This window comes from Zophobas morio, unplaced genomic scaffold (genome assembly GCF_036711695.1).
Source record: "Zophobas morio isolate AGI-343-1 ecotype UQ-CSIRO unplaced genomic scaffold, CSIRO_AGI_Zmor_V1 ptg000019l, whole genome shotgun sequence".
NCBI classification, from domain to species: Eukaryota; Metazoa; Arthropoda; class Insecta; order Coleoptera; family Tenebrionidae; genus Zophobas; species Zophobas morio.
This window is the reverse complement of record NW_026972124.1, coordinates 313,505-333,470: the sequence shown is the minus strand read 5'-3', so window position 1 is coordinate 333,470 and position 19,966 is coordinate 313,505. Positions and strand designations below refer to the sequence as shown.

Sequence of the window (19,966 nt, the reverse complement as noted above, 5' to 3'; positions counted from 1 at the left end):
ATCCAAATTTTGGTTAAAGTTTTACCATCTACACGAGATCTGCAATACACATATGAAATTTGACAACAATAGTTCCGGAAATTATCTGTCTAATAAAATTCGAAACAATTTTTTTTTCATTATCGTTGTCCTAAAACAATAAAATGTACTAAAAAGCGCATTGAATCAGTAAAAAGTTTAAGATAAATTCTAGGGATTTAATTAGTGTAATTTCATACTTGACACAAAACTTCTATACTTGGAATTAATGGTATTATACGATTGTCCATATCTTTTATGTTATTTTCCCTTTCATTTTTTTAATTGCGTTCGAACATTAGTTTCGAACTTTAGTTTCAATTGGACAAACGTTAGTTGTTAATATCGCTATTCTACTTCCCTCAGAAATTTGGATCACTAAGTAATCACAGTATTTTCTAGAGGAATATGTATTTCGAACTTTAGTTTCAATTGGATAAACGTTAGTTGTTAATATCGCTATTCTAATTCCCTCAGAAATTTGGATCACTAAGTAATCACAGTATTTTCTAGAGGAATATGTATTTCGAACTTTAGTTTCAATTGGACAAACGTTAGTTGTTAATATCGCTATTCTAATTCCCTCAGAAATTTGGATCACTAAGCGATCACAGTATTTTCTAGAGGAATATGTACTTCGAACTTTAGTTTCAATTTGACAAACGTTAGTTGTGATTATCGCTATTCTAATTCCCTCAGAAATTTGGATCACTAAGTGATCACAGTATTTTCTAGAGGAATATGTACTTCGAACTTTAGTTTCAATTGGACAAACGTTAGTTGTGAATATTGCTATTCTAATTCTCTCAGAAATTTGGATCATTAAGTGATCACAGTATTTTGTAGAGGAATATGTATTTGGAACTTTAGTTTTAATTGGACAAACGTTAGTTGTTAATATCGCTATTCTACGTCCCTCAGAAATTTGGATCGCTAAGTGATCACAGTATTTTCTAGAGGAATATGTACTTCGAACGTTAGTTGTGAATATTGTTATTCTAATTCCCTCAGAAATTTGGATCATTAAGTGATCACAGTATTTTCTAGAGGAATATGTATTTCGAACTTTAGTTTCAATTGGACAAACGTTAGTTGTTAATATCGCTATTCTAATTCCCTCAGAAATTTGGATCACTAAGCGATCACAGTATTTTCTAGAGGAATATGTACTTCGAACTTTAGTTTCAATTTGACAAACGTTAGTTGTGATTGTCGCTATTCTAATTCCCTCAGAAATTTGGATCACTAAGTGATCACAGTATTTTCTAGAGGAATATGTACTTCGAACTGTAGTTTCAATTTTACAAACGTTAGTTGTGAATATTGCTATTCTAATTCTCTCAGAAATTTGGATCATTAAGTGATCACAGTATTTTGTAGAGGAATATGTATTTGGAACTTTAGTTTTAATTGGACAAACGTTAGTTGTTAATATCGCTATTCTACGTCCCTCAGAAATTTGGATCGCTAAGTGATCACAGTATTTTCTAGAGGAATATGTACTTCGAACTTAGTTTCAATTGGACAAACATTAGTTGTGAATATCGCTGTTCTAATTCCCTCAGAAATTTGGATCACTAAGTGACCACAGTATTTTCTAGAGGAATATGTACTTCGAACTTTAGTTTCAATTGGAAAAACGTTAGTTGTGAATATCGCTGTTCTAATTCCCTCAGAAATTTGGATCACTAAGTGATCACAGTATTTTCTAGAGGAATATGTACTTCGAACTTTAGTTTCAATTGGACAAACGTTAGTTGTGAATATCGCTATTCTAATTCCCTCAGAAATTTGGACCACTAAGTGATCACAGTATTTTCTAGAGGAATATGTACTTCGAACTTTAGTTTCAATTGGACAAACGTTAGTTGTGAATATCGCTATTCTAATTCCCTCAAAAATTTGGATCATTAAGTGATCACAGTATTTTCTAGAGGAATATGTACTTCGAACTTTCGTTTCAATTGGACAAACGTTAGTTGTGAATATCGTTATTCTAATTCCCTCAGAAATTTGGATCACTAAGTGATCACAGTATTTTCTAGAGGAATATGTACTTCGACCTTTAGTTTCAATTGGACAAACGTTAGTTGTGAATGTTGTTATTCTAATTCCCTCAGAAATTTGGATCATTAAGTGATCACAGTATTTTGTAGTGGAATATGTACTTGGAACTTTAGTTTTAATTGGACAAACGTTAGATGTTAATATCGCTATTCAACTTCCCTCAGAAATTTGGATCGCTAAGTGATTACAGTATTTTCTAGAGGAATATGTACTTCGAACTTTAGTTTCAATTGGACAAACGTTAGTTGTTAATATCGCTATTCTAATTCCCTCAGAAATTTGGATCACTAAGCGATCACAGTATTTTCTAGAGGAATATGTACTTCGAACTTTAGTTTCAATTGGACAAACGTTAGTTGTGATTATCGCTATTCTAATTCCCTCAGAAATTTGGATCACTAAGTGATCACAGTATTTTCTAGAGGAATATGTACTTCGAACTTTAGTTTCAATTGGACAAACGTTAGTTGTTAATATCGCTATTCTAATTCCCTCAGAAACTTGGATCACTAAGTGATCACAGTATTTTCTAGAGGAATATGTACTTCGACCTTTAGTTTCAATTGGACAAACGTTAGTTGTGAATATTGTTATTCTAATTCCCTCAGAAATTTGGACCATTAAGTGATCACAGTATTTTCTAGAGGAATATGTACTTCGAACTTTAGTTTCAATTGGACAAACGTTAGTTGTGAATATCGCTATTCTAATTCCCTCAGAAATTTGGATCACTAAGTGATCACAATATTTTCTAGAGGAGTATGTACTTCGAACTTTAGTTTCAATTGGGCAAACGTTAGTTGTGTTAGTTGCATTCATCCTAAAGTGCCCACATTATAAAGAAATTATGTGTATTTATTAAATTATTACCATAAATTATTACCATTTTTGTAATAGAAGTAGTCTCTTCGCTTAAGTTTTTATTGGAGAGATGGTAAGATTCCTTATTACGTTTAGGAGACTGAAATAAGAATTAATACAGTTGCCGGTAAAACTATATTACACACAAATTTATGAAGAGATTTTATATTTACGATGTAAATAATGTACTCCGTATTATCATTTGAAGATTCATCCTATAAACAGAATAATCCATGTAAATAGGTACAATTCGATAGTTAATTAGGGTGTTAAACATTCATTACTTACAGTACTTGGAATATATTCATCTGAAGTACCTCCGGGACTAAACGGGGCTGATTCGACATCACTTAAAATTTGCTGTTTTGTCTCTGCAATTTATAGTATTGATGGTGTAACATTGCAACGCTCACATTGTAAATGCAGTTACATAAAACAATAATTTTATCTGCTAACATGTCATAATGACACCCTTATGAATGTCAACTTCGATCCCATAACGATGAATACTGAAGTACTACGACCATAATCATTTTCATTATAGTCATAGGACTATAATGAAAATCCTCATTCAAATTTGTAGTTGCAAGAAAAGTCAATCCAAATTTTAGTTGTTATATTAAACAATGTACAAATATTATTTACTAATATTTATAACAAAGTTACTATCTACTAAGTTTTCATCAAGAATTTTGTGGTAAATAAATATTTTAACTAAAAAAAATCTTTTAGTTAAAATTGTAGATTTTTCACCCTTATATTCATCAAATTTCCTTTTCAAAAATGCGCTTTTGCTTATGTCTATAAGCATTTTTTGACTGATAAAACACTTCTTAGCATGGAAACATATGTCCACAGGGACGATCCCTTTTTGGTCTCGGACAATTTTTCAAAATATACCAGTAAGACTCTTGTTTGTTATGATGTTGACATTTTTTTATGCATATGCATAAACGATTTCATGCTAGTAGATAAGATTTTGGATGTAATTCGGATCGTAACGCGTGCACCATAGGCCGTGCTATCAGACTCGGCTAAGCCTCGTCCAATAATAAATCACGTTTTATGTTTCACCTTAAATTAATTAAACATGCAACGTCAAAATAACTATGACGTTTGTCATTGAAAAAAAAAAAATCATGAGCGGGCGTTGTATAATAGAAACTAGGGACAACGGGTGTTATACTTTCATAACAACCATGGGCATTACGGGTAGCTTAATATAACTCGTCTCCAAGGCATTAACTGCGGGTAATGATTAGGTGAAACATCAATATTTTTTTGTGTGAAAGATGTGTTTATAGAGTTAATTTTCAAATGTAGGTAACCCTATTATTAAAACTAACAATAAATAAACATTTTATACGAGTTATAGATATACTAAATCTGCTACTGTTATAATTAAACTTTGCATCATTACAACCACTTCCAATTTAAATCATAGCCTTAAATTCAAGCAAATAATAATTTACTTTGCCTATACGCTGTTTTATTAGATATTTTCTTGAAAGATAACACTAGTTTACAATACATTTGTTGCCGGAAAAATTTTAGCTGCTGTTGAGTACATATATTATCCTAATTTCAAATACATAAGTAAATTTTTTTTATCAGCTTTAGTTTTTCAGTTTCAGCTATGTACGTTTAAAACAGAAAAAAACAAGTATTTATTAAGAAAAAAATATCAAAAAATTAAATTAACCATTGAGTTCTAAGAAACTTCGCTTTAAAGCTCTTCTGTGATGTGTTGACTTAGGAAAATGGCGGCAATAAGTTTTTAATGTCTGAACAAAAGACAATATTGTTTTCTTCTGAAAAATACCGACGCAAATCTTTTTCTCTTTCAGGATAAAAAGTTATTGTAGTGCCTGGAGAAAGTAATTTTTTTTTCTTTCAGCCTTGATGCCAACAATTCTGAAGCTTGTTTAGAAAGATTCAAATCTCTTACAAGATCATCTAACTCGTTTTGGGAAAAGCGTTGCGGCTCATTTGTTATACTTTCAAAATTAGCATCACTTTGTAATGAGCCTGGTGTTGTAGTGTCAGATGATGTTTAAAGGTTCAGATATATTTTCAGACAGTAAAAAGTCAGGTGAATGTTGCAGTGGAAGCTGAACACAAGTAGGACTTGGGTGTTGCCATTTGATTCTATTTTTCGTGTTTGTGCCATTTATGTTCACGCTACAAAAGTAACAGTCATCGAGATGATTTTGTGGTTCTCGCCAAATAGTTGGTGTTATAAATTTAGACGCACTTCTTTTACCACTTTTCCATAATCTTAAATATTCAACACACGATTTACAAACACAATTAGGTGCCCAAGACTTGTCATTTTTATCCAAGGACATTTTAAAATACAGAATATAAGTGTTTTTTACCAACTCTGATATAACTTTCCGACAATTCTTAAACACATACTCTCCGCAAATGTAGCAAAAATTATTTGGATTATTTAAACAGCGTCTCCTTGAAGTACTCATGTCACAAAAACTTCAGATATTAATCTTAACACAGTAAAATATGCACGTTATGGAGTAATAAATAAGAAACGCAGTTGTGTTGAATTTTCCATTGAAATTTGCACCATGGAGTTGCGGCACCTCTAGTAGGCAGTGCAAGTTGGCGCAATTTATCTCGAAAAATTGCGTTTGTTTATTCCGTCACCCCTAGCAACCAGCATTTGATACCCAAATTAGCATTATAAAGTTGCGCTGCACCAGTGACTTGCGCCACCAACTTGGAATTGGCCCCTGACCCAGTATTTATGTGAAGCATTTAAAAACAAGCGGCAAGTAGATGTAATTTATACAAATTTTAAGAATGCCTTTGACAGAATAGATCATGCGAATCTCATAAAAAAACTTGGTAACTTTGGTTTATCCAATAATATCATCAGCTTATTGCACTCATATTTGTCCGGGTGTACTCAATGTGTCGTTATTAATGGAATGTTGTCTAGATTTCTGTTCTTTCTGGTGTCCCACAAGGGTCTATACTGGGACCATTACTGTTTAACTTGTATATTAAAGATATTGTTGATAATTTATCGGTTCCTTGTCTACTGTATGCTGTTGAAACTATTTTTCAGAATAACTAATCCGAGTGATGTCAAGCAGCTTCGAGGTGTAATAAAAAAATGTATATCAAATCTGAATATAAAATGAATGGAGTAGTTTTAAAAAAACTGAATTATATTAAGGATTTGGAAGTAACTTTTGACACAGAATCAATGTTCAAACTTCATTATACAGCAATTATTTCCAGAGCGCTTAAAGCATTGGGATTTATTATTAGAAACGGTCGTGATTTTAATCAATTATCAATTACAAAAAAATTATATGTCTCCTATGTAAGAGCGAAACTAGATTATGCAAGCATAATAATATAATATAATAATAATAATAATAATAATAGTTCAAACAACCTTAAGCGAGCACAAAAATCATAAGAATTTGGGACGCTCGTTTAAACCAAAAGTGAATTTTATGTTAGAAATATTTTCGGTAGATGGCGCATGGAATTGGGATCTATTAAAGTCCCTAGATTACTAGTAGTAATCTAGGGACTTTAGGATCTATTTTTTTGGGTTGATATCTTAACTTTTAGATTATTTTTTATTTGTTTTATTTAACAAGGATAATTTTTATAGACTTGACTGGCAAATAGGTTTTATATTTCAGTTTTTTTTTAATTTGATAAATGGTCTGCACACAGCGAATTAATATTCGAAATTACTTTCATTAATTGGTACAGTTCTACATAGCAATCTTACTATATTAAAATAGCAACTTTTAAATTGACGTGATCAGTTTTACTAAACTCTTAATAGTTGGAACATTATCTAATTAAAACTCATGGTATTTTATTCAACACTTTATTTTATTAGATCTCAACAACATTTCGGACTCTATTTTGCACCCACAGATCGCCCCTTATGAAAAATATGGAAATATTTTCTTTGAATAAGCCTGCGAAGAGAAAGTTGTGGCAATCTTTTATTTTTTAAATATTCCTTGAACTCTCTATGCATGATATGTATATCTTCTGTAGTCCACTTTAACTTTCTTCCCCTCTTACATAAAGAGCTGTGATATAAACGTAATGACAGATTTGTTAACTGACTTTCAATTTCTTGAGTTGTTGGATTTCGTGAAGATGTCGAACTAACTACTTTTAGAGGACTTCGTTTCTTCGGCGGTGTTTTAACAAGTAGTGTGCTTCTTTTTTCAATACCTACATAAAAATTAAGTAATTTTAGTGCATACTACATGTGTATTTCAGGAAAATATAATTATATGTATGATAAATTTCCGGAAAGCAGATTTTTGCTAAAAAATTCGGTTATTTTAATTTATTTGTAAGACCTGGAATTATCTTGTGAAACAATTTTATCTGCACTAATAACGTACGTGAAAAACAAAAAATTAATCAAATTTTTATAAGTTGCAGAAAAGCATTAATTCACAGAATTATGGTTACAATTCATAACTATAAAACAGACGAAAGAGTACCTATACCATTATTCATAAGCAATTCTCGTTAAGACTAACTTTATAAATCCGAAATTATTAGTAGGAAAAAAATTCTAAGAAATTAGTATGTACTAAATGTATATCTTCCACTATTTACTTGATGGTAGTCCAGAATCTGAACTTACTTGGTTCATCATTAATCATATGTCCAACGTCATAGTCTTCATGAGGAATAAACGGTTCTAAGTCTTCTAATCTTTTTCCTCGATATTTCTCAATATCATCTTCTCCATCAATAACACTCAAAAACCTTGATAACGTAAAAATGTTAACTGAAGCATCATTCAGTCTACAGTTCGACAAATGTATATTTAAATCATGTGCTATGTAATCTGCCACGTGCTGCATTTCATTATGGGCTAGATCTAAGATCTGTGCCTGGGTAGCTACTTGCTTCCTTAAGTAAATACCAGGGTGCTCTATCTGGGTGTTCTAAGGTTAGCGTTATGAACAAATTTTCGAAGGGCCACTGACGCTTAGAGGTGACCATTATTATTATTGAAAGCAAAGAGAAATACATTATTTTCTTGAATTTGTGCTTGCTGTCGAAATGACATATAAAATTCGAGGGCTCTAAAATATTTACTTTTAGTTAAAAAATATTTTAAAGAGTAGATAAAAAATGCGAAACATCAAATTTACAAGAATTCTTCAGCAAAATATATTTATAGAAAATTTGACGTTTCGTGAAAAACAGCATGCACGAAATGCTTACTTTATATGGTTTCAGCAGCAGATTAAGAGGTGTATGTCGTTTACCCAAGATGAACATAAATGAAAATTTTTCGGCCAATATACGTTGACGGAGATTAAGATGTTTATAATTTTTATGTTAGAGCTGTTTTCTTGTTTTGTAATCTTCCAAAAGCATGCGGGAACTTTCTCCTTCCTAATCGTCTACGATTATATATTATTATTTCGCATAATATACATTCACCCAATGTCTTCCAGGATCTAATGTCCAAATTTCCACTTTTCAGTTGTCCTGTGCTTTGACTCAAAATATTTTTAACGTATTCGTTGAACACTTTTACAGCATCCTGACTTGGTATTTCCTTTGTGGTTTTAACACTTTTAATGTTCGCCGTTTTTAAAGCCGTTTTAGTAATTTCATTTTTAAATTCTTGTTTATGTAACATTTCAAAATTTCTAAGCGTTATCATTCGTGGATCTTATTCAGCTACATTATTTTCAAGAAGCCGAATTTTTAAACGAGAGGCAATTTTCGTCAATAATGGACCGAACTGTAAAGCAAGAGATGGAGTGGTGATAACCTCTTCATCTTTAGAACCTGTAAGAGTACGTATGGCCTACATTATTAATTTGTATTTCGATGGCATAAAACAGCTGTTTAATAATCAAAAACAATTTTGCACATCGCCTCATCTGTGATCTAGTGTTATCAATGAGTTTAGCTTGCGTAAATGTATTCCAAGCAAAAGTATTGTTTGATCATTTTTTGCTACTACACCAATATCATCATTTATCATGTTGCTTACGAGTTTAATATGAAGTTTTTCCTCTAAACTTTTTGACATCTGTCCCTGATCTAAAATAAAGCATTTTGCCGCCGTCGCCTTCTGTCTGGAGCTCTTTTTGAACATCTTAATTCATCTTTGGCAAAATTTCGTTTTGCAAACAAACCAGAACAAATGGGGCAGTGAATACTTTCACTTAACTTTTGTCTTATCGGTTTTCGTCTTTGATGTAAATTAACTTGCAATTAAATTTTTGATCACCTTTCAATCGAAGCTGACGTAACAGTTTGTTTTTCTCCTTTGTTGGCTTGAAGCACATGTTTTTCACTTCAGCTTCTTTTGCATGGACCTGCAAAACCATAACATCATGAAGAGAAGCGAAATTTATGATCATTACCTTTTGCAAATGGCGACCCATGCAGGTTCTTAATTTACCGCAATAGTAACAATAGTGTCCTTTCAATTTTGTAGAAGGTTTCCGTTCAGAATCTACAGGCTGCATTATTAAAGGTGTTATTATTTGATTTATGTGATCTGCTTTTGTTTCGGTAGCTTCTAATACTATATTGGATGGAATACAAAATAGTATATCACATATTAAATTTTTTTCTTGTCTATATAAAAAAACCAATGTTCTTACCATACGACGATTCTAAATAACAGTGCACTGTAAAAAACAATACATTATTACACTTACACAGTAATGTTCGGTTATAACGAACCTCATGGGACTGGGAAAAGTAGTTCGTTATATCCGAAGTTCGTCATAAATGATCTCAAAAAAATCAATACATACTTTCATAAACTGAACTATGTATTTCAGGATGCAACATTTAAAAGTATTACAAAAATATTAACATGTAAAGATAATAATACAGTAGTACATATAAGAAAAAAAAACTTGATTAATAAAAGTTGATTAAAAATAAAAGTTGTTACAATAATCTCAAATTTTACGTTGCTTCTTGTGAGAAAGATTAATTTAAGAGGGTTTTGGGATCGTTCCCTCTTTTTCTTCTTCTTCTTCTTCGTTATCATCATCGTCTTCAGTCTCATCTTCTATTTGAATGTTGCATTGAACTAATTCTACAATAGCAGCATCATCCAAAATTTCAGACTTCACTAAAATATTCTTCGAAGTCGATATCAAATTCATCGTCAGAATTGCTTTCGTGCTTACTCAGCCATTCAGCCAATAGTAGTTCGTCTTCTAGGGTGGGATTTTGTTTCTATAACGATAAAATATCGGTACCGATAAAATGTCGTCTTTTTCTTTCGCATCTGAAATTTATATTTTCGTCCTTGTCATTTATCGCTTCGTATCGTATCGTATCGGTAGAAACAAAATCCCACCCCTGGTTCAAATTTTTCCTCACACTGGAGAAACCCAGCATGTCGAAAACAATTAGCAATTGTTTGTTCTGATACTTTTTGCCATGCTATACTGATAAAATTGACGGGATCTAATAGATTCACACAAAAGTGTTCCTGTCCATTGTCGAGACTGGTGAAAAAGTTCGTTATAAACGATTTTTTTTTCTTAAATATTAAAAATTTGGTTCATTTTATCCGAAAGTTCGCTATAAGCGGGTTCGTTATAATCGGAAAAAAATAACACTTATCTTATAGTACTTCAGTTCGTACTTTGCAAGTTGGTTCGTTATATCAGGAAGTTCGCTTTAACCGGGTTCGCTATAAGTGATCATTATTGTACTTGCTTCCAAAATAAGAGAGTAAAACTACATGTAAAACTGACTTGACTTTTAGGATATCATAATAAGCTTAATCCATTATACCTGTTACAAGCTGTCAATCATTCCTATTGGCCCACCTACCGCTTAGGGTTGGAAATCCCTAAAAGTCAAGTCAGTTTTGCAGGTAGTTTTACTCTCTTATTTTGGAAGCAAGTATACCTACATTTACAATCGTGATTAATACTTTGGTCGAAAACGTGACAACTCAGATATCTTTCATCAGAATGACACAGTCCAGCACTGAACATACTGACATTGTATACTAGTCCAAAAGCTATAAGGTTATATGACCATCATAAAAGTAGTTGACCACAAATAAATATCCCCTTTATGCGGTTCGCACTAAGCTTACCGGTTGGCAATAAATCGTTTTCTAAACATTTCTTGCTCACATTTAACAGGGCCAGCTTTCAAAGCGAGTGGTTATTTTGGAACCCTCAGCGGCTGCAGGTAGTAAATAAATAATGGAATGGTGGATTTACATATTTAGTGAAAGCCGCCCCTGAACGAAACCACAACAGCCGGTCGAGCTGCAGTGGACACGTTATTTACGACCCTAAACCCTTTTCTATTGTAAACAACTTAACTTCGACACAATGGGATAATTTTATGATGGCCATATAACCTTATAGCTTTTGGACTACTATACTTCCCTTCATGAAATGTGTCTGTAGTTTCAAGAATAACTTTACCAGAGTTATAAATTTTTATCTTACTACAAGCTTTTTTAATTTGGGTGATGTGTGTTTGTTCCCCACCACACTCGCTGCCTGCAAAATTATACTAAATGATTTGACAATATTACAAAGTAATTACCTAAACATACCTTCTTTAGTAAATAGTCGGCGCTTAACTTTTGATTTGCTCACTCTGGTGCAAAGAGGCTCAGACGGTATTGGGGTTATTGTCCGTCCTGTAATGTTGTTAATAAACGACAGTTACTTGATTTAACTTTTTTTGACTTACGTGGTATATATTCGTCATCTGTAAATTCTGCATCCGCATAAGGATCGTCTTCGTCAGAATCTTCGTGTGATGATATATAGTAATTCCCAGATCTCTTGTTTTTTATAACATCGGTTAAATGAACTCCTTTGTCTCACACTATAAAATGAAATATTAAATTTAAAATCATGTAACTGATATTTTAAAATTTTGCTGTGACATCTCCAAGATTTCGAAGCATTCGGTTTTGTAGTTCCTGATTGATTAAATAAATAAGATAAATTCACGCATTTATTAATTTTTTTGAGTCACTCTGTATATGCAAATCCAAAAAATGTGGATGGAATGATAAATCATAAGTATTGTCTCATCATACTTTGCATATTTAAAATGGGATTTATTCAGCAAAATTTTCAGGTGACGTCATCAATTTTTTAGGGAGGATGAGCAAATACATTTTGATTAAAAATTTACCATGCTTATGATAACTTTGAAAACATCTCCAAGATTTAAAGCATTCGGGTTTGTACTTCCTGATTTAATCAATAAAATAAATTCACGCATTCATTTATTTTTTTGAGTCACCCCGTATATGCAAATCCAAAAAATATGAATGGTATATATTTTGATTAAAAATTTATCATGCTTATCATAACTGTAAACCATCTGCAAGATTTCAAAGCATCCAAATTTATAAAATTTACTTACTATGTGTATCTGCCGACGATTCTGACGATGATGTACTGGTGTTGAATTCCATTTGAAAGCATTCAGAGACGGGTGTTAATTTATAAAATTAATTAAGTAACTGCACAACGACATGGGAAATCTTTCTCCTTCTGCATTCCTCTTTTCGCCCTGGAAATTTAATTGTGTCTACAAAATAAAATAAAAATGACTACGCTGTTATGTAATTCACTTGTAAATTTCATTAAAAAAAATAAATCATTTTAAAATTTACTCACCGAAGATGAAAAGAAACAAACGCTAATATAAGTTACCGCTTTTGTATTGGTTAAATAATTCACACCGTAAATGAACCCCAACACACTTTCCTTTTCGCACTCGTTGATAGATGTTACAAACGCCAGTGGAGCACAAATAGTGCTAACCACAGAACAGCTGCTAACGCAAACAGGAAAAGACAATGACAACAGCGTTGGTTTCAACGACTGCGATCTAGATGAAACTGGATCTGTTTTCTCCGCCACCGCCGATGACAAGCAGCCAGAAAAATGAAACAATAAGAATTGTCGATATGAGCAATTTTTTTATTTCGCATTTTTTTTTTTTAATTAAGACGATATTAAAGAAGGTGTTTTCAAAGCATGTTTTTCAGAACTGCTACACCAACAGATCAGAAGGGGGCACCGTTTTATTTAAGTATTTACTTTTTTTCAAAATGGTTAATGGCAATAAATCGTCTTAGGAGATATTTTTGTTTGGTTTTTAGAGTGAAATGACCAAACATTTTTTAAATATAATTTCGGACCATTTAATATAGTATTCCACGGAAGTTTTAGAAAAGCGCTTGAATCAAACGTTAGATATAAAGCATTTACCCAAACTTTCTTTGTCACTTCCATAATAAAAATTTCAAAATTCTCTATGGTAAATTTCGATGTAATTTGCTAACATTTCTATGAAATTACGACTTTACAGAAATTTAAATGGCGCGCTCGAGTAAAACGTTGTGGTTCCGCATTATCCAAGCACTATGTGCAATTTTCGTATTTAATGTTGCGAATTTTTTCTGTAGGAAACTTCAATATGACTAGTTCAAAAATTTTGCAAGATTGTGTACTTGTACCACTGTAAAATTTCCACAGGAGAAATAAATTTACTTTTTGTTTACTTCACTTAACTAATCTGAAATTATCATATTCAAAGTTTTAAAATAATCTATCCCAATGGTCGATATACCGGGTGTTCAGAAAATGGTAGATTAACTCTTCAGTACGTTATATACGGGGGTTTCTGGAGTCCCACAAAAATAATAAAAAAATTCTTCAAGATGTAAATTACAAAAAGAAAACTTACTTTTATAAAAGTAAATTTGACAACAGTTCACGTACCTAATGCTTGAACATCTTCGAATTACCTGATTTTTTAGTAATGTACCAAAAGGAGTAAGTACTAGATTTTGAATAAATGGAGAACCGAAAAAGGAAGAAATCATCGTTCACCTCGTTAAGGTAGACGCAAGTATGACAGTGATGAAAAGACATGGGTATTGGCCCTCCAGGTTAATGGTAGAAAAATACATTCTAGATTTCTTCGGAAATAAAATTCAAATTGATAAGAAAATTATTGGAGGGAATATTCATATTTCATCCGATGCTCAATGTAATATTATTTGTTCCCATAATTCAGGTTATGTGTCTTCCATTTCTAATGAGTTTCAAAATCGTAGTTTGAATGTTGATAGTTAGTGTCGTTCACTAGTATGTTAAACCGTGCTTGGAATTATTTCCTCTATTGCCCAGAGTAACGAAAGCACGAATTTCTTGAGGAACACTTACTTATTCACTTATTCACTCCATCTGCTAGCGCTTTCCAAATTTTGTAATATTGATTTAGCGCCGTAGTAACGCATAAGCAACATGATTTGGATGAAGGGAGGTATCCGAGTTGCGCCCGCTACCTGAGTTGTCGAGCTGAAAAAGTCCGATGGATGTGATGGACTTAGAACCATGAGATTTTGTTCCAAAATTTAAGATACAATTGAATTAAGTCAGAATTTCTTGTCAACCAAATTCTATTTTCTTCCTTTAAATTTGAAATCACCATGAATCTTAAGGTGTTTTATTTACATTTCGATTTTGATTGCAATTGCAAGATCGATGTTCAAGTAAACAATCGAAACAAAGAAATGCTTTGTTTCGAGTTGTTTGATGTGACATCGCCATTTCGTTACAATTTTTCGTTCCGATTGGCTTGATTCACAATTTGACAATGAGCTGTCAAACGACATTTGAGTATGTAACGAAATAAATTAAAGTAATAAAATAACTATATTTTTCTTCATACCTTCGAGATATTTTTTTAATTGAAAACATGCAATTGAGTTATTTTCATCCCAGCCAAATATGTCGTCCCTATCGTCAGTTATTATCGACAGTGCATACACAAATGATGATTTTTGCAGTTTGTCTGAATTTTCTGACTTTCTTACCTTCATCCATCGTTCGAATGGTAAGTTATAGTCTGAGTTCATGCAAAAATTCTATTGAAAAAGGCACTTTCAGTTTTTCTAAAATTTTCCAAATTTCCGGGCAGCATTTCCCATTTTTCTCTCTCTAAAAACCTTTTTCAACTATTATGAGCATTAAAAAAAAAAAACAAATCGGTCCAGCCATTCTCAAGTGATGCGCTTTCCAACGAACGTCAGATCAAATCATAATACCAGTGGTACATACAAAATTTTAAGTCTTAGTGTTGAGTTTATGATATTTGCAAAGAAAAAATTCATCTTTGCATATATTTTATTGCTTGCATTTACTCCAGAATAACTAAGTTATTTCCTCGGATTTAAACAGCGAAATAACCACAAACAAAGAAATTAATGTACTGATAAGCCACAAATATAGATCCATAGTGTTTTATCCACTTTGAACACGATTTGTTTCTTCGATTTTTTAGATTTTTACTTCCCGAGCGTAAGCAAAGGAAGTATTGTAATCGAGTCCGTCGGCCGACTCTCTACTTTTACGTTTTCTCGATCTTTCATGACCCCTAGAAGACGAAGAAATAGGTCTCCCATTTCCGTCTGTCTGTCCGTCTGTCCGTCTGTCCGTCCGTCTGGCCGTCTGTCCGTCTGCCGTCCCGGATTTTTATTAGACAGATAATCTCCGAAAGTACTCGACCGATTGTTGTGAAATTTTGTACTTATATTAAGAATATCATGTAGATGGTAAAACGCTAACCAAAATTTGTCTAATCATCCCCACCACTAATGCGATGACGTCACTTCAAAATTGTACATAGTAAATGGGTTTTCAATTGTATAAAATAACATAGTCCTACACATGTAGTTTACAACTCTGAATCGACTTTTCACCCGAAACGTCCAGATTTTTGGAAAAAAAATCAAAATTATAAAACAACATTTTGAAATTTAATTTTTAATCTGCTAACCAGAATGCTTTGAAATGTTGCAGATGTTTTAAGGCTATAAAGAGCATCATAAATCTTTAGTCAAAAAATATTTGCTTGTCCCCTCCAAAAACTTGATGACGTCAGCTCAAAAGTTTGTGGAATAAATCATATCTAAAATGTACAAAATATGATGAGTCTGTACTTGTGATCTATCACTCCATTAATATTTTTTGGATTTGCATATACAGGGTGACTCAAAAAAATTAATGAATGCGTAAATTTATTTTACTGATTTACTCAGAAACTACACAACCGAATGCTTTGAAATCTTGCAGATGTTTTAAGGTTATAAAGAGCATAATAAATGTTTAGTCAAAATATATTTGCTTATCCCCTCCAAAAAATTGATGACGTCAGCTCGAAAGCTTGTGGAATAAATCCTATCTAAACTGTAAAAATATGATGAGTCTGTACTTGTAATTTATCACTCCATTCATATTTTTTGGATTTGCATATACAGGGTGACTCAAAAAAATTAATGAATGCGTAAATATATTTTATTGATTTAATTAGGAACTACAAAACCGAATGCTCTGAAATCTTGCAGATGTTTTAAGGTCATAAAGAGCATAATAAATGTTTAGTCAAAATATATTTGCTTATCCCCTCCAAAAACTTGATGACGTCAGCTCGAAAGTTTGCCGAATAAATCATATCTAAAATGTACAAAATATGATGAGTCTGTACTTGTGATTTATCATTCCATTCATATTTTTGGATTTGCATATGCAGGGTGACTCAAAAAAATTAATGAAGGCGTGAATTTATTTTATCGATTTAATCAGGAATTACAAAACCGAACGCTTTGAAATCTTGGGAATATTTTAAAGTTATTATAAGCATGGTAAACTTTTGTTCAAAATGTATTTGTTCATCCCTCCTAAAAAAATTGATGACGTCACCCTTAAATTTTGCTGAATAAATCCTATCTAAAATGCAAAAAATATGATGAGTTTGTACTTGTGATTTATCGTTCCATTCATATTTTTTAGATTTTCTTAAGAGGTGGTTCAAAAAAATTAATGAAGTCAATTTATTTTATTGATTAAATTAAAGGCAACACTTATTATTAGTATTACACCCCAACCAATCCAATTTGGTAGACACAAAATTTGTTAAAGGAAAAACTCGGTTGAAACATAAGGGTAGCACGCTTATTTACATCGACTTTAATATTACAGACCTGCATTTGTTTTATGCGCTCACTTGGTTCCGCGAATGTGGAATAGACATGTTTATAATCAACTAATTGTGAATTTCACGGTCAAGAATTAAAATAAAACCCAATGTTTTATATAATAAGCGGAAGTCGAAGCAATAAAACCGATGGTCGTTTTGTTTACAGTTTCTCTGTTTGACTCTCACGTATGCTGTTACGCTTGTCATCTTAAATTAAGAATGTTTATACATAAACGATTTTCAGTTGCCTTTCATATTACTAGACAGCGGATTTTTGTCGGGCTACGTCACGTTTAATCGGTACTAATTCCATAAATATAATTAACGATTTATTAATCAAAAGGCTAAGTAAATGAGAACGGGAATTAACAGCAGAGTGCAACGAAACAGCGTTATTCTAATCTCAAATAAACGAAGTGCAGTCCGCAACCGCAATGAATTCGCATCCCGTACGAGCCGTACCGAGTTTGGCCTTGCCTAGCCCGACAGAAATCCGCTCTCTAGATATTACACACCGACGCCGTATACGTGAGTAAATTGTTTCGTTATTTTATTGATTATAAGAAATCAATATTCAAAACGACCCAATTCATTTTCCCGAAAATTTGGGAATACAATAATTTTATTCTTAGTATTACACTACATCTATCCCAACTGATATACGTGTCCTTGCAAAAATGTTGATGACGTCATCACAATTTTTTTTTAAATTCCCACTACAAAAATGTAATGAGAAAAGAAAACACAATAGGCATGCAGTCGTCAAGTTTCCGACAGCGAGGGAAGTACTGTCTAAACTCTTTAGACCAATTTTTTATTGTTTTCGACCGGTTTTTGGTTTTTTGAATTTTTTGGATTTATTGGATTTTTTGAAGCTTCCTGGATTTCTTCATTTTTTGGATTTTTTGAACACTTTTTGGACTTTTTGCTACCTTTTGTGACTTTTTTGAATTTTACTAGTTAGTACTTTTGGGACTTTTGTAACCATTGGAACTTTTGGATTTTTTGGACTTTTGGGACTTTTTGGAATTTTGGGACTTTTGTAATTTTTGAGATAATTGAAACTTTTGGGACTTTTTGACTTTTTGGAGTTCTTGAAATTAGCACTGTCGGCGTATCTACACAACAAGCAACGCACCAAGCAATAGTCGGTGTCCAGCCGATTGCGTTTCCTGTTGACGTTGGTTATTATGACAACTACAACTAATTCCCAAAAATATTATTTGGTCAATAATGAACCTCAAACCGATGTGGCATAGATTTTAATGGACACTCGAGTAAAACATTGTAATGCAGCAATGCCCCAGCAATGTGTGTAATTTTCGCATTCAGTGTTACGTAGTAAACTTCAATGCAGCCAGCTTAAAAATTTTGTAAACTTATGCATTTGAGCCAGTTGTAAAATTTCCACATGAAAAACAAGTTTACTTTACTTGACTAATCTCAAATTTTCATATTTACAGACATTTTTCACTAACCGAGAATGGTGTCCTTTTAAGTTTTTTTTTTAATCATTTAAACCGAGTGTAGAAAAATTTTAATTTTTGATACGAAGTAAATTTAAATTTTCTGAAGACATTCGATATCCATCCATATCGTTGGAAGTATCATAAGTTCTGATTTCAACAAATCCAAATTACTTTGATAAAAAGTGGCTAAAGGAGTTAAGGCGTCAAAATAAAAAAAAAAGTATTGCTAGGATGCAAAACTGCAACAGCATCAATAATAGGTTTCGTCTAGCCAAAACGATTTTCGAGTTCAGAAATTATGAGATGGATAGCTGGGAAAAATATATGGATCCTAAAGTCATCTTTTGAATTTAATTGTATGTCTTGTATGGTTTGGTCAACAATGTACTTTTCAAATTTTTTTGGAATTTTTCTTCTAGATTATTTCCATATTTCTTCATTGCCTGCTAAGTCTATGTTATTTTCTTGACATATTTTTTCTGAATGAAAATTCAGAGAAATCCTCTTCTCTCATTTTTTTAAAAGTGTCAATTAATGAACAGCAAGGCTATTAGCATAACGATAGAATTTTCGTATACATACAAATGTTGAAAACACACTCAAAATTTATTTGATGCAGCAACCCCACAGCTTCAGATGATCTATTACACTGTTCATTAATCAAAGTATTTAGTAAAATTAATATTTCTGGAAAAGCTTTCTTCACTGCAAAGCATACGAATACTTGTGCAGTCCATCGTGTATAGCAAGTGTGTTTTAATTCAGTTGGTTTTTGTTGTGGTTTTATGTCTGTCTGAATTTTTAAAAATTTTGCATGAACAGCCGACCCTGATATGAAAAGGTATAAGTTGTCCAATAGATTAAAGAAACGATGACCATTAATATAGTTTTTACAAACGTCCACTAACACCAAGTTTAATCTATGATTATAACAGTGGACATAAATGGCTTGATTAACTTCATCTTTAAAAAGTTTTTGGACTCCATTTAATCGGCCACTCATCACACTTACCCCATCATAAGTTTGGCCAACACATTTTTGAATATCAATATTGCACCGAATAAGTACGTTTTTTATGTAATTAAATAGAGACGCTGCATCCAAATCGCTTGCAGCATGATATCCCAAAAAACTGTCATAAATGACAAAATCTAGATAATAACGTATGACAACCGATATTTGTTCTACTTTACTAATGTCTTTGGTTTTATCACACATAACTGCAAAACATACCGTTCTTTCGACTTCGGACGAAATTTGCTTTAAAATCATTTTATACAATATCTGGAAAATTTCATTTTGAATTTTTGGGCTTGTATATTTTGCTGTTTTGATGTTTTCCTCGCCAGAAATTTTCTTTTTAACAAGGAAGGTCGTTGTATTTCGGAAGCAAATTTAATAATACCAAAAAATTCCCTCTGTTAACGCTAGTTTCATTTTCACGATGCCCACGTTGGGCTATTCCTTGCGAAGCTGTGTAAAGTAAAATATCCACGATTACTCC

The 19,966-nt window shown here is 32.2% G+C and overlaps 1 long non-coding RNA gene across 8 annotated transcripts; it reads right to left on the bottom strand.

Annotated features, from left to right (window-relative positions):
• Window positions 1-6,806: 6,806 nt before the first annotated feature.
• Window positions 6,807-12,824, bottom strand: LOC135131190 (uncharacterized). 8 transcript variants are annotated; one of them, XR_010280888.1, is made up of 10 exons: window positions 12,621-12,824; window positions 12,364-12,531; window positions 11,677-11,814; window positions 11,537-11,623; window positions 9,679-11,480; window positions 9,354-9,623; window positions 8,978-9,305; window positions 8,194-8,769; window positions 7,604-8,051; window positions 6,807-7,179 (listed from the first exon to the last, which is right to left on the bottom strand). It is a non-coding gene; the product is annotated as an uncharacterized LOC135131190 (long non-coding RNA). The 8 variants fall into 8 exon arrangements; XR_010280890.1 differs by having other exon boundaries at window positions 9,218-9,305; XR_010280887.1 differs by having other exon boundaries at window positions 8,194-9,305; window positions 9,354-9,517; window positions 9,597-9,623.
• Between the last annotated feature and the right edge of the window lie 7,142 nt (window positions 12,825-19,966).